This window comes from Acanthaster planci, linkage group LG09 (assembly GCF_054643075.1).
Source record: "Acanthaster planci isolate LZ-2023a linkage group LG09, COTS_SCS, whole genome shotgun sequence".
In the NCBI taxonomy this organism is placed as follows: Eukaryota; Metazoa; Echinodermata; class Asteroidea; order Valvatida; family Acanthasteridae; genus Acanthaster; species Acanthaster planci.
The window spans coordinates 2,379,210-2,395,347 of record NC_141785.1 but is presented as its reverse complement, the minus strand read 5'-3'; the positions used below and the strand labels follow the sequence as shown (position 1 = coordinate 2,395,347).

The window sequence follows — 16,138 nt, the reverse complement described above, 5'->3', positions numbered from 1 at the left end:
CCTCGTTTTCACACTGTTATGTCGTGCGCTTTCATTGTATCGTCTATGAATCGTTCATTTTAAACAGTCATTTAGATATTATAATTATATGCAAATAAGGAATCATCTAACCCTTGGTATTTGATTAACTAGGGTTCTGGTTTTTACGAGATTCCTTTTGACTTTGGGGTACAAAACATTTTTTTTATAAGTTGTGGCGTACCAATATTATACACATTCTACCGGTTATATTATACATGCACACTAACAATTTTAAACAACATAGAAAAGCGACCATGGGGGGGGGGTTGAAGATAATTGAGCGACTTACTATTAAAATCTTAATTACACACTGAATATTAAAATTACCCAGTACCCTACACGAATTAAGTTTACTATGGTAGCTGATCAGCCGCGGCCAGCAATTAATTCTATCGGGCCCAGCCATAGTTTATCTAGCCTGGGAATGAGGTTGACTCAGACAGGACGGACACGACCGGAAAACATAGGCGACGTGCCAAAATAAAATATTGTTGATCGTCCTCGGCAGGTTTCTTTTTCTTTATGACACAAATAACCTAACGCGAAACCATAAATATTGACATAATTTGCTCAAAGTATCATGGACACTTTTTAATGCATCAAAGAATTTAAACATGTCTATAATTAAACAATTGACAGCAAAATTGAAACTTTCATCTATTTCAAGTGCTTTGTGAATATACATGTATTTCTCACTTCAACATTTACCTATTTAAAGTGATCCCCGATTTCCAATCACACCCAAGAGCTTCAAAGCAGGCAACACATTTTTCATTTTGGTTTTTGATGACCCAAAAAATAAACGACGACAAATGAACGCCGATCGAGAGGCTTAACCATTGAAACCTAGACCCTGTCTGTGTTTCAACATGTGTCCAGTTCCAGCTTTTACATTTGTGTGCAGAGTGAATCACCAACAGAGATTTCCGAAGATGTAGCAAGGTCCAGGTTTTGAATTTACTGTCCGTTGAAAAGGAACACGAGAGATGATTTTGTACCTAGGACTGAATTCGTGCGACTGTTGGATCCTCGTATTTGCAATTTTAAAAAAATCTAAAATAGGTCGTGTGATTTGGTGGGTCGGGCGGAGATGATCAACAACAACTATTTTTATGCGGCCTTCAGTGATTGGTGTGCATCCATGGTGTGCTTGTGTCGCTAAGACCACGGTCACTGACGTCATTCACTGTTTAGCATTTAATATGTTCATTAAATTACGATGTGCATTGTCATGGGTGGTGCAGCACAGACCTTTGTCATCGTCTTTGAACCATGCAAATTAATTTTAAGCGGCATATTTTCAGCTGAAAGGAAGCATATCCCATCCAAACATACGGACATATCAGAATACATGTAACTGCAAGGCAGAACCAATTTTGACGAGGGGCTAGTTTTTACGCCAACGTCATGCAGCTTTTGGTTGCACTTTGGGAAAGTAAAATTAATAGAGGTTAAATGTTCTCTTTAAGATCTGAAACTTGTTTAAAGGTGGAATAGAGGCTATAGCCTAATTACATTTATATTAAAAAATAAATTGAGGTTGGCAGGATACTTATTTAAAAGAAAATAATACAAAGAAATAGAAGTAAGCATAGTCGACAATACAGTAAAAGACATGAGTTAGCGTCCCAAGGTAAGTCTCTCCTGGAAAGAAGAGGAAAATCTAGCAAATGTTCAACACATGGCTCACATGGTTTAGTGAATCATAATTAGTTTTGTTGGTGGAGTGCTGGTCCCGTCGCGTATAAGGGGCGGGGCAAGGGGTGGAACTAGTGTGGGAAGGCATTGTGTGCTTAGTCAGAATCTTACATTAAATCAATGCGACCCAGCAGTTACTGTAAGTCCCACTCCATGGTCTTTTAAAGCTGCCCCGGTGCCCTTGTAAGATTGTTACCTAATATTATATAACTCAAGTTCAAAACCATTTCAGGTCACTTTTTCCAGCGACGGCATTCAAATAAGGGAGGCTTACCCGGCTTAGTGCAAAAAAAATCGATGGTATCACTTTTTCACACTTAAAAGATGCCAAAGATGCTAAGTCAAGCGGAAAAGTCCAGAATGTTGCTCCATTCGGGGTGGGGCTACTGTTTGAAAAGTGGGTATATGTAATAGACCTCATTCACGAGAAGCAATTTTTTAATATTTTCCTCTGAACCGGCCATGCATGTAATCTGTTAACTATAAGGGTAATGCCAGACTAATTTGGGTATCAAGTATCATTCATCAAAATTTTTAAATTATTCTGAACAAAATGTGGCATGAATTTGTGTGAACTTTTACTTCACTTTCAATTCAAGATGGACGACACACTAATACAGTCTATTGACGTTAGCAGAAAATCTAGCTGGAATGGTCGGTCTGCAGCTGTATTTGTTCGATTCCATTTATTTTGTAAAAGTGGATTAGAGAATGTTCCCATGTTAAATCAAAATGTACTCCACCCTTTGTGAGGGGTTTCACAATTTAATCCTCAAAAGGGGGAAGGTTCGTGCACGTGAAGAAAAAAAACAGCAATTATACCCATTTTGTTCTGTTTTGAAGCCAATGAATTGAAGACAATGGATCGTTTGTCTTCGGAGGAAAACAGGTATGTCAAATAAGAAGCCAACTTTCTGTGTCTTTTGTCTTAAATAAAAAAATCGAATATACTTAATGTTGATTTCAAAGCTCATGTTAACATATAACATTCAATTACATTATATTACATTCAATATGCTCCTTCTATGTATTTGTCTCTTCCCTCAGTTTTGTAAAGATTTCTGCTCCACCCTGAGCATCTCACTCACGTGTTGGATTTGCTTCAACCGTATACCTCGAAACTCTCTTTCTGATTTTTATCATCACTAATTATTATAATCATTAATTTTCTGGTGATAACACCAGCGGTCCTCAAACTCGCCCTAAGCACAAAAGAATGCGAAAGTCACACTCAACAGAGTGAGTCCTTTAAAGAAACCACTCCAAAAGAGTGAACATCACTCTATAAAAGAGAAAAAGCTACTCTTAAAACAGTGAAAACCACTTTGGCAATGAGCATAAAAGACAACTCGAAAACTGAATTGTCCTTTATATAGCTCATCGTTTTGTGTGATTTTTCTCTCTTTTAGAGTGGATTTTTTTAAATTCACTATTCTAAACAGAGGTGGTAGTAAGACAATTTTTGCAAGTCTGAGTCAAGTCACAAGACTTTTTTGGCAAGCTAAGTCATGTCACAAGTCATTTGCAGAATTGCTGACTCGATTCATGTGACTTCAAGTTGGATTCGAGTCGGTATTTTTATGACTTTGCGGCGACTTGACTTGTGAATACACCAACTTTGACACGTGACTTGACTTGGACTTGCAAAAGATGACTTGTGACTTGACTTGGACTTGCAAAAATGACTTATTACCAACCCAAGTCAGACGCTACTCGACCGACAACATACAGTTTTAAAAGCTATTCAGTTTACGCCTAACATGCATAAAAAAAACAAACTTCGGCTTGCGCGGCTTCTACTTCACCCAGCTGCAGCTGTAGATCAGGACAGCATGCGTATCATGCCGCTACGTTGCGTTGCGTTGACGCGTGACTAGGATAAACAGCGCCCTCGATACGTCACCTTTTTCATCTCAACGCTTATTTCCACAAAGTACATTTTATTAAAATAATTAAACAGAGGTCCAATATACGACAGATATGTGATAAACTGCAAGAACAGTAATTACAACACAAGTGAAAAAGAGAACTACGGAGTCAAAATAATAGGTGAAAAGGTGTTCAGCTTTCCGAAACTCATAACTCGTAACTTCGTAAGTTGACGCCTGGTTCTTTTTGCCTATTACAGCTGGATAAAAATAATGCGCAGCTTGACTTGTAGTTGGACAAATAGACTAGTGACTTGACTTGTGTTTAGACCAAATGACTTGTGATTTGACTTGGCTTGCGCTGTGACCAAATGACTTGTGACTGGACCTAATGACTTGTGACTTGACTTGGACTTGTGTATAATGACGTGTGACTTGACTTGGACTTGCAAAAATGTTCGCTGCCACCTTGGTCATTTGGTCCATCCAGCCCCAAGTCAAGACACAAGTCATTTGATCACAGGTCAAGTCAAGTCAGGTCTCAAGTCAATTTGGTACAAATACAAGCAAGTCTTTTTGTCCAAGTACAAGTCTAGTCGCGCGATGTGTGATTTCAAGCCACAGCCCAGTGATTCAGCCGTGGCCTTGGGCATTCAAGACCGAGTGAGACGCCGCGAGCTGAACGAAGTCTTACGCTGATCATTTAAAGAACCCAAGGTGTGAGTTACTGGGCCTAATTAAAACTTTAATGGGTACGATTGAGTAATTTTCTTTATTTTATTTATTTATTTATTTACTGTCTTATTCAAATAGGGTAGCCTTATCAGTCGTTAACCGACTGCTATCCCTAAGGGCCCTGTGTTGCTACAGCTGTAAATAAGCTACGAGCTATGAAACTATAAAATTAACAAGGGGATTATAACGCATCGTTAAAAAGACTAAGACTGTATATGTACATACTATAGGAGTAATTAATTATAGTGATTACAGTTGGTATAAACAGACAATGTTTTTACATATACAATTATTATAAGTCTAGAGTTTACTGGAACAGAGATTAATGAGCAAAATATGACGTTAAAAAATGAGAAATTTGACTCCCCTTTGTTCTTGAGTGAGCTTGTTCCAGCCCACAGTTCCTAAATACTGAAAAGTATTTTTACCATTGTTACATTTTGGGGTATATTCAATAAAATATTTACCATTAGTTTTATTACGGGTGTCGAACATATGAGGGGGCTGACTAAATTTATTACAAAGATAACCAGGTGCTCGGTTATTACGGCATTTGAAAACCTCACACAATTTGTAGAAGGTCCAACATGTGTAAAGATCACTCCATGAAAGCGCTTGATGTAATTCAGTAATATGTGTTCTTGAACCTTTATCTAAAATAAGCCTGGCTAAACGGTACGTAATTTAATAAGTCTATCTAACAGGCCAGTGCCACAAAAAGACCAGGCGATATCACAATACTATGGAATTCCATATCTGTCGTCGCCCGTCGTCCGTCGCATTTTGCTTTTTGTTGTGTCCCAATTCTGCCATTTACCAGTTCCAAACATGCCATTTTCCGTCGTGCGTCGCCCGTCGCCCATCAAATGGATTGCTAGACGTGCTGTGGATAACAAACTGTTTATTAAATGTATTGTTAAGGGGCAATTACCACTTGGTTTAAGTTTCAGAAAATATGACGTGTTGGTTTTGTGGGTGTGTATGCCATGGTGGATAGACCAATGAGAACAGGTTGTCCAGCACATCAGCATTATTTTTGGGGCTTACAAGTAACGTTACTGTTTAAAAGACTTCTGTGAACCAACGTGCAACTAAAGTCACGTCTAATTCGGAGTATACAGCAGATTTCATCATAGGTATACCCGCCCTCAAAATAATGTTGAATCATTTCGTCTCTTATGAAAACTATTGGGAATCAAACATTGTAAATAATCTATTATTTACATTCCGTCCTGTGGGATATCGTGCAGGGACAGACACAAATATCACATAGGCTATAAACCTAAAATCTGGCTGTTAACGAGTAAAGTTACGTCTAGAGTAACTAAGTTATCAAGAAAAACAATCTACCTAAACAAAAGGCTATTTTGTTGATTTATTTATGTAACCAAAATGGTATTGTTTCATCTACACGTTACTTAGCCGATGTCAGGATATTATTTCTTCTTTCAATTGGAGTTTGGCTCAACTGCAAAAACGAATATATGTACATCTTCTAGTTCTATTGCTAAAATGAGAGTCAGGCATGGTGGATCGATCGAACAAGGACATGTACATGTGAAACAATCAAGGGTCAAACTTAAAAATACCACTGCGCAATCGTGACAAAAAAACCACGGGCGACGCACGACGGGCGACGCACGACGGACGACGCATGACGCACTACGGGCGACGCACCAAGCACGACGGCAGATATGGAATTCCATAGTACGTTACTGACGCTGTAGTTGTACATGTATGCACTGTACATGTACGTTGCTGACACAGTAGTGCATTGTTGACACAGTGGCGCATTGTTGACGCAGTGGTGCATTGTTGACACAGTGGTGCATTGTTGACGCAGTGGTGCATTGTTGACACAGTGGTGCATTGTTGACACAGTCGTGCATTGTTGACACAGTGGTGCATTGTGACGCAGTGGTGCATTGTTGACACCGTGGCGCATTGTGGACACAGTGGTGCATTGTTGCCCCGAGCTGAAGTGCACCCCAATCAGCGAAAAGAAAGACAGGTGGTTATAAGCAGGCTCTTGTACGCATTCTGCGTGTACGCAAAGATACCTACCGGAGTAAAGTAATGACACGTACTCAGCGTGCTCCACGTAAACACGCATTGATCTAAAAAAATAAATAAATGAAAAACACACAAAACACAAAACCCCTAACCCTAAAACAACTCAGCCCCCACCCCCCAGAAAAACCACGCCCCTTTGTTGAAAGACCGACTCGCTGACGCAGGCGCGTGCATTCCTGAGCTTGACGAGTGCGTGATTTTAGTTAGCAGTGCGCTCCTGTTGGCCAATCGAGGAATTATTCAATGTGCATCTCTTTTGCCCACGCACGTGGAGACATTGCAGTAATGGCTCGTGATTCTTGTCTATACACCCGCCCAGAGAAAGAGTGCAAACTTGGACAGAAATAGGGCAGCCTGATGACTCCCAGGGAGGGGTTGGCCTCCCGCGTTTCTTTGGAAATTCAAGATTATGGCCAAAGTTAACTTTTCTTTCCAACTTAATGGTGTTAGCCGCGCGGTTTTTGTTAATTCGCCCTTTTTTTAATACAGCCCCCCCCCAAATAACAGTAAAACTGTAATGCGTTCAGCCCTCAATGAAACAAACTCCGCGGGATCACAAATTATTAATGAGCTCGAATCTACCCACTTAGTGGAATTCACCCCGGACTGGCAGGGTCACAAAATTTAAATATGGCCGGTTTAGTGAAGGCCCTTCAGCACCTGTATAAACCGGCGAGCACTGTTTTTCCCCTTATTTCCCCCCCACATTATGTATACATGTACATGTATTCATCCTGAATAGCGTAATTTTCACATTCCACACAACCAGGGGCTAGTGAAGGAACGCGCACGCCGCTCATGGAGTCGAGGTTGCTCATGAACCTTGCCATGGAAAGTTGACATGGGCATGCGTACTACTACTGGTTGGCAACTGAAGGCAGTGCTGAAAAACTGCTGTTACCATAACCTGTCGCTTTGATGGTTAATCAACTCCGTAAAGCGCCCTTTTCCGATTCTTCAGCACACTTTTCCCTAGCCTCACAAATAGGGCTGTAGTAGTTCGCTTTTAAATTACAATCTGTCTCTTATCTGTCGCCACCACAGCCCTACCTCAAGGCGTGTCTTAAATGCCTGAAATCCAAACTGCAGGATTGTTACAAACTTTGAATCCTAATATCTTCCGAAATAAGAATTGCTCGACAATTCTTCTTACACCGGCGTATTTCTCGGAGTTTGGACTTTCATTCGAAGGCAGCGTTTCGTGCGTCGGATTTCAAGGCACCCGACAGGCGCTCTATATACGTTTACCATACAAAACTGGTACCCCGTCACATCGTGAGTGACAGACGAATAAGGAACCGGGGAAATGAAATTTGAATAATATTAATATGCATCTATATGTACCACGTTCCACACGCATAGTAGCAAAGTGCGCGCGCAACTTATACTAAGCAATACTGTGACAACATGAATTATGCATCTACGGCTCCTGTCGGGAGCCTTGACTTCCGACGCACGAAACGCTGTCTTCGTTAGTCAAAATGGCGCCGCCCGTGATCGGCATTTAACAGCACGGGCCGGGTTTTTCGAGGCGCCATATATCGGAAAATTTACGATTTTGGAAAGCTTTAGGGTGCTAGTATGAAAGTCCAAACTCTGACAAATACGCCGGTGTAAGTAAAATTGTCGAGTCAGTCTTATTGCCGGAGATATTAGCATTCAAAGTTTGTAACAATCCTGCAGTTTGGTTTTCAGGCATTTAAGACATGCCTTAATTGAAGTCGGGATGTGCTGGCGACAGATAAGAGACTAAAAGCGAGCCCTACAGCCCTATTTGTGGGGCTAACTTTTCCCCTGCTTTTCTCGAAACTAAAATGAAGTTGCCAGGGTCCTTAGGTTGGAAGTAACAATTTCTTGTCCAAAGAAATGGCGTGTATGGGCTGATAGTTGCGCGCGTATGGATATGGGGATATTTGTATTTTTACGTCATTGCAGCAACTTTGCCAACCCAAAGGTAGTAAGGCGCATACTTTATTTGCTTACGTCATGAAAATTCCATCAGCCAATCAGTTGGGTACGTGCACTCACGCACTTACTGCAGTTCATTCAAGAAATTATACTGGTTCTACAGTGTATATCTATGCATTTCCCGTCACAGATACAACATAAAGTAGGTATACATGGAAATAATCAGGTTTGTACGTGTTGACACGTAAATACCCAGGGCGCAATATTCCTAGCAACGCAGGCTCCGATGCTATCCTTGGGTCGGAGCTGCACTTCGCTGGTTCATAAACTACAACAAGGCCGAGTTCGGGCGGCATGTTCCCGTCTGTTCACGAACAGCTCTATTTGTTGTTCGTGGGTCGGCCGCTCGTACGCCGGGAACAAACAACCGGTTATCGCTGGTAGTGGCAAACAACATATATGCAATATGGCGGTGTCCATGGAGGCTACGTTCTTCGAGAGTTAATGTGTGGATGGGTTGAATTCTTTTCTATATAAACAGGAATATTCATTTCTATGTTAAGGAAAATAATTAATGTTAATTTTGCAAAACTTCCCATCGTCTATGGCTTTGGAAGCCATCTCTCTACTTTTTGCAGCTGTTCAAAAATCAAAATCCCCCGAGTTTTTCCGTCTGTTCCTGTAAAACCCTGGCGAAGAGGTGGTGTGTGTGATCCTGTTCCGCGAACAGTGTTCTTGAGTCGTGTTCCTGCCGTTCGAGCGCGAGAACAAGAAACCCGTGTCAAGAACAGGCCGTCCGAACTCGACCAAATATTCCACGAACAACTATGAAAATCACTACCAGCAAAATGAACACTCCCGACCAACCTGGTTTTGTTCAACCGATGAGGGGGTGCTTCTGCTCAGGCGGATAACGTGAGTACTTATTTTGTATGGCATTCAATACATGCTCCTTGGTGCTCAACAGGAGGATGGGGAGGGGCAATGGGAATTTCGCCTCCCTATAGGAGCCATACTTTTAAAAAAAGCGAGGGGGGAGTTCACATTCCTTCCCAATCAAAAAGTTTGCAAAAGGTCCCTCAGCTGTAGCCATGAAATGCTATATGAAACATTTCCAAATATATTTTGATCGCCAAAGAATAAGTTTTGCACAAAACTTAGGTTCTGGATCTTGTGCTGAAATTTGCTCACTCTGGGGCGGATATCAAAAATAGCAATCATGTAGTTGAAGCTAAAATGTCTCGCTTTAATGATAGAAGTAGTGCCAGTTCATCTGTCCAAAGGATATGTAGACAAAAGCAATTTGGGAGGGCAGTTTTTGCTTGTACAAAATCCCCGCCCTCGTACATAAATTTTAAGCCTCAACCCTAACAAGCCATGTTATTTTGGATCATCTCCAATGAGGGGGGGGTGTGTTTCGTCCGAGGGGTACAAACTGTCCCTCCGATTTCATAAGAATGGTACTTGGTAGAGATTCCGCCTGAATTCTCCTCTGGGGAGTTACTGTGGTATAGTTGTTTGTAGTTGTAACTAAAAAAAAGGTGCATCAATGATGGTCTGACTAAGATTGTTGCATATTTTTAATTTTCATTTTGGGGGGGGGAGTGTTCAAATACCGATCATGAAATGTGGGTTTCTTTCAAAACGTTTGCTGTTACCCCCCCCCGCAACACCTTAGTTTTAGGTATCAAGATGTAACTAGTATCTGTTATGATGATTTGATGGCGGATTTTGAATAAGGTTGTGATCTGGTGGGATCTGGATCGTCTCAAATGGATGGCGTCCCAGTTTAAAGTTGCCAGCATATTTGACACACGACTGTTTCTTGAGTAGTCTCCATAAGCAAATCTGGTTGAATCTTCTTAATAGATGAAGTATGGTAAACTCTATATATGGATTCCTAGCAGTAATACTCTATTTCAAGTGTGGTTGTACATTAAGTGTCAGGTAAAGCTTCTCTGTAATGGATCTGAAGCACATGAGGAAATTACGCCTGATGAAATTCAGCACTCTTGATGCTTTGGTGACTACGTGATACGTTTGCTTCTCCCATTTAAAAGATCATGTTGAATGATTACGCCTAAGAAGGTGACATCTTTGGTTTCTTCAAAAGGTTCACCGGACATCGGACGTCGCGCCAGGGTTTTTCTTCCATGTTAAAGGTGTTGTACATCATTGGTTTTTAGCGTAATTTCACAAGATTGGATGATTACGGTGTGTAATGTTCACTACAACTTACATTTCACTCACTCGTTTCATGATTGAGTCAACTGTGCTTTGTGGAAAAACAGTGCGGCATTTTCAACGCTTAAATTGAAGGTCTTGTAGTTTATCTTGCGTAAAATCTATGGATTTTAGGGCGTTCATGGTACAAGCAAACATCGTTCGCTGGGTCAGGGTGGAAAACAGGCATGACAGCCTGGTCCTCATTCCCTTCGTAAAGGAGCAGTTTCAACGGCTAGGAGTAATCAATGAGTTTACCTTGGAGTAATGCGCCTCCTCAATAACGTAGCGTTGCGGATTCATGGAAAAAACTTCATCCAGGAACAAAGCAGTCGAGTCGTGTCTGTAACATATTTCAGGCCGAAATTATTATGCATGTGCGCACACGATCGTGTTTATAATGGCAATTTCGTGTCAGTTCACTCGTCGATGAAAGTCTAAAACACCATTCATAGTTGAGTCATTAATAATCTTAAGTAAAAAGAATTATGTCTTCGCCAAGGGAGGATTAACGTGTGGAAATCGTACTTTTTGTTGACAAAATCATCGTGCTCGGAAACAGCCGCCATATTGGATCATACTATTATTATCTAGAGGTGATTTTGAATTCGCAAAGTTTTACCGTAAAAAAAAACTTTCCTTAAATGAAATTCAACTTCACTAGGATCCAATTTATTTTCTACTTTACGCCTAACATTCAAATTTGTATAATTTCAGTTCAGAGTGTTCTTGGTGAAAGAATGTCAGTATATTTTAGCTGCTTTTAGGTTTATCCGTTCATTAATGGAGACTCCCACAACATCTGCAAACACTACGTAAGAAATTTGGCGCCAAACATTACGTAAGAAATTTGGCGCCTGTTAAAGGATGTGATTTGCGAAGTGAAATTAACTCTATTACGATGGTCGGCCGACTATCGTAATAAAAGACAAAAAAATTTTGATTTTCTGGAAAAGTACAGCATTCTTGGTGGAAATATTTTACAGACTGGTACGATCCTAGTTGATCCAAATCCTTTTGTGTCTCCCTGAAAAGGTACGTGTGGAATTTACGCACGTTCCAAAAACCTATAAAAGACTCCGTAGTCATTGATTTCGCTTTCAGTCAGTGCCTATATGCTTTTAGCATGTGCGTTTCGAAATAGCCGGCGTTGGGTCAGCACCTCCTTGCCGTCTACGCCTCGATTACTGCTGCACCGTGGCCAAGGCTGACACCGCTGAAGGACCGTGGACCCTGGAGTGTCGTGGCTCCATGTAGAAGCCGAATCTCGGGGATCGACACTGACCTGCCTGTCTGAACTGGGCTGTTCTGGCGCGGAGTGCGGAGGTGCTTGGCCCGACGACCGCGCTCTTTTAGCCATGGCACTGACTGGGCGGGGCCTAATTTTCTTCTGTTCTTGTGTTGGCTCCTTAAGGTAATCATACCCGGCCGAATATAATTTGCCTCTTCGCATATTAATATATTTTTGCCGGCTTGCTAATTTTCAGTGTAATTAATTGTGCTTGGCTGTGCTAATGTAAATGTAATACATGAGAAGTTTAAGTTGCCGCAAATCACTAGATTTACTTTGTTTTAATTTACTGCTTTGCTGATTTAAGTTAATAATTAAATGTTATTCCAAATTAGTTCCTTTGTTGTCCGTTGCTCGTATGTTTTGGTGTCCTGGTTCCCGTCTTTTGATTTTTCTTCTGCCGTGCATTCTCCGCACGTAACAAAACTGATTGAGACTGTTGTGTACTTTTTTCGAGTAAGATATTTCACCAATGGTATACACCACCTTTATGCACATGGTTTTGCACTTGCTTATGTCGAAACACATGCCCCAGGTGGCAGCCCCTTTTCAAGGTTATTCAGACCATTCTGGGAAAGCTTTTCATCCGCAGCTCCGAGATCCTTTTTATAGCTCCATGTGTAGATTAAGCAGTCGCCTGCAAACAGCCCGATAACACCTCCAGCCCCTACTGCCTTACAGATGTCATTTATAAATAGGAGGAAGAGGTGTGAGGCCCAAGTACTGTTCCTTGGGGGACCCCACTAATTACAGGATGCCACGTTGACGATTTGCCATTAACCGTTACGGGTTGGAAGCAAATACAAAGGAATGCTGAATTCCAGGTATTTATTTTTCCGACCATCACTGGCTGATGGGGACCTGTGAGCCAAGGGGAACTCTTCAAATTCCGTGTTTCAATCGGACGTGCGCCACAGTTTACAGGATTCTTGTCTGTGGTACATACCTCCATTGGCAGGGTCGGGAGAATTCTAGAACCTTGTGAATACGATCTGCAACTTAAGTATGAAGTCGTCTGGTAGTGTTGAAATACCCCAGAACAATCTTACTATCAGTGTGGTAGATCACTTTCGAGGGCTGAATGCTCAACTCCCTGCACACCACTTTGCTGATTTTCGTTGCTAAGACTGCAGCACAAAGTTTGAGTCTAGGAATAGCGTGGCCTGATTTCCCGAAGACGAATCCTGCTTTGGGCTCCTCTGCATCTACTGAGTATGCAGCCGCTGCAACTGCCACTTCAGAAGCATCGCAGTAGATGTGCAGCACTCCACTTTCAAGGCAAGTAGGGTAGGTGTGAGGAACTGACAAGAACTGCAGCTCAGCCAGCCCAGGCTTCCATGACTCCCAAGCAGCCCTATAAACTTCAGGAAGGCTATCATCCCAACTGACATTGTTGGTGGTCATATGAACATAGCTCTTGCTTGTACTATGACCGGTGCGAGGAAACCAAGAGGATCAAATACACCATTAATTGTTGACAAGACGCCTCTCCTCGTGTAGGGTCTTTCCCCGTGATTGGTATGAAACCTGAAGGTGTCATCACTCAGGTTCCACTGAACACCTAGACTTCGCTGTGTAGGTACACCATCACTGAGTGTCAGGTTCCTGATCTCTTTCTGGCCCTCTTCTGCCTTGAATGCGTCGAGTACTGCCTGGGAGTTTGAAGCAATTTTGTGCAGATTTATGCCGGCCTTCTCCTTCAGCATGGTTTTGGTGCGCTTCATAAGTGAGATGGCCGTGTAACTGTCATCACATGACCGTCATCCACGTAGAAGTCGTTGAAGAATTGCCGAACACATGCTTCAGCATATGATACTCAATGAGAGGTTTGTTAAAGTCGTTTCTCTCATGCCAGAAGAAACAAAGGAAATTCCTGTGTTTCTCTGACACCGAAAAGCAACAGAACATGGACTCAATGTCTCCGCAGACTACCACTTGCCCTCGGCGAAACCTCATGAGGACACCCACCCAGTCATTGGTAAGGTTAATCAAGTTAACAACACAATAGTGGAGCTTAACTTACATAAAAAATATGTGGATGCTCAACCCTCAGGTTATAGCTTCTAAAAGCACTATAATTTTAGGCCTCTCAGACACAAAGTTGGAGACCGTGAACACAAAACTGTCCGTACCTGTCAAACAGTTAAACTAAGCAACGTACCACGCATGCCCAACGCGGGCTGCCACCTGGATATAGCGCGCGTGGGAATAGCAACTAATTATGGGGTGCAAAAATATACGAATTAAAGCTTGGGTACAGCAAAATCTCCTATCTATCCTCCGTCAAGGCCTTCGTGGCTGTGTGTGTGTAACTGCAAAGCGACTCGACAGGAGACCAGGCGAGTGGCGCAGCCACGAGGCCTTTTCCAACTTGATTTTGAGGTTTTGTGGTAAATTATTGAAGCTTTCTGATATGCATTATTCATAAATTTCATGTAAATATAGTTGAAGCAGATGAGTCTCCGAAAGAAACGGCATCAACTCCAAAGCTTACGCGTTACGCATTGTTTCTGTCTGGTTTTTCATGAGGGCAATAAGCGGTGAGATGACAACTATGATGCTTGTTGGTGGGGGGGGGTGGTGTTGACGTTGGAGTAACTCTAGCAGTTCATCAAGGCCGAACGGTCAAAGCAAAACGGCAGTGCTTGAAATATGGAGCTCTTATCATATCCCGTAGGTAGAGACGAAAACGTCACGCCCGTGTACAGATGCTTCAATAGCTTAACACTGCAACGGTTTAAACTTGGCAAGGTGAAGTTTTCCAGCAGCATATTTTAAAGAACTGTCCAAATACTTACCGCTCAGACAACTGACCTGCACTCACGGCCGCCGACACACTTGACACAGATATCCTTAACTGCTCCTTCAGTGCTTGGACTGTTTCCGAAGTTGAAAAAAACTATTGTAGTACCTATTCCTAAACAGTCTCCTCCGACCATTGACAAACTTAGATCGGTGTCTCTTACCTCGGTTTTCGCTAAATTTGCAGAAGGCTTCATCACTCGTTGGGTCAAATTGGATATTGAAACAGAGGTTGACCCCCGTCAATTTGGTAATATAGAAGGGGTGTCCACGACACACTATTTGATTAACCCAGTGCATTATCTTTTCCAGGGAGCCGAAGATAGTCGCAATGTGGGAACAGTGGTCTTAAGAGATTTTTTCCAAAGCCTTTGATCACGTGGATCACACCTGTCTCATTAACAAGATCATTGATATGGGTGTCCGCCCTGCCATTCTTCCCTGGATCTGCGACTTTCTACGTAACAGGCAATAATGTCAGTGCGTTCGATTAAATAGCGTCTTGTCTGATTATATTTCTCCGAAGGGAGGAATTCCACAAGGAACCAAGTTCGGCCCTGTGGGCTTTCAAATCCTTGTGAATTCTGCTGCTCAAGATGCAAAAACTGAATGCTGGAAGTATGTGGATGATATGACATTTGCAGAAAATCGTTTGGCTTCCCAAACAGGATCAATGCAAAATGATTTGGAAAAACATTAACATTGATCTGAGGAGAACCATTTGAAATGGAATCCTAGCTAATGTCAGCCATTCAAGTCTGCTTCAGCAAAACCCCATCTGGGCATACTGACTTACGTATTGGTACTGACAGCATTCCATTATGCTTCCGAAGCCAAAGTCCCGGGGTGTGGCTGCAAAGTGATCATATTTAGAAATTGCTTGAAAAGGCCAATAAGAAAATGTTTTTGTTACGCACTTTGAAGAGATTTGGTTTTGGTCCCTCTGAATTTAGCACTGTGTACACTGGTTATATAAGACCTGTTCTTGAATATGCAGATATCATTTGGCACTCGGGTCTCACCCGTATACATTGTTATAAAATTGGATCCGTTCAAACGAGAGCGTGTAAGACGATCTTAGGTGGGCACTCCGCCTCTTATGATGACAATCTTAAAACCTGTAATTTTGAAACCCTGGAAGAAAGGAGACTTGCCCATAGTATTCAATTCGCTCAAACACTCAGTAATAACAGTCGCACTTGTTCTTTGTTACCGTCAACAAGATTTGAACAACACAGAAAGCAGCTGAGAAATAATCAGAAGCTCTTACAAATTCGCTGTAGAACCACGAGATTCAAGAAGAGTCCTATCTCTTTCCTTACTGATGTTTTAAACAGGTAAAACCCAGCATTATTTTGAGTCCGTGACTTTTAGTTGTGAAGTTGATATCCGTCAATAGTGATGTGTGTTTTTTTAATGTAATTTAAATTGGTGTTAGTTTCTACTTTTTAATTTGTAACATACATGTAATTTGGCCGTCAGGCCACGAGATGTATGCAAAATAATAAAACATAAACAA

At 41.8% G+C, this 16,138-nt stretch overlaps 1 long non-coding RNA gene across 1 annotated transcript; it reads right to left on the bottom strand.

Annotated features, from left to right (window-relative positions):
- Positions 1–2,380: 2,380 nt before the first annotated feature.
- Positions 2,381–15,863, bottom strand: LOC147798015 (uncharacterized). The gene is made up of 3 exons (XR_015426561.1): positions 15,416–15,863; positions 14,616–14,694; positions 2,381–6,298 (listed from the first exon to the last, which is right to left on the bottom strand). It is a non-coding gene; the product is annotated as an uncharacterized LOC147798015 (long non-coding RNA).
- Positions 15,864–16,138: the final 275 nt, after the last annotated feature.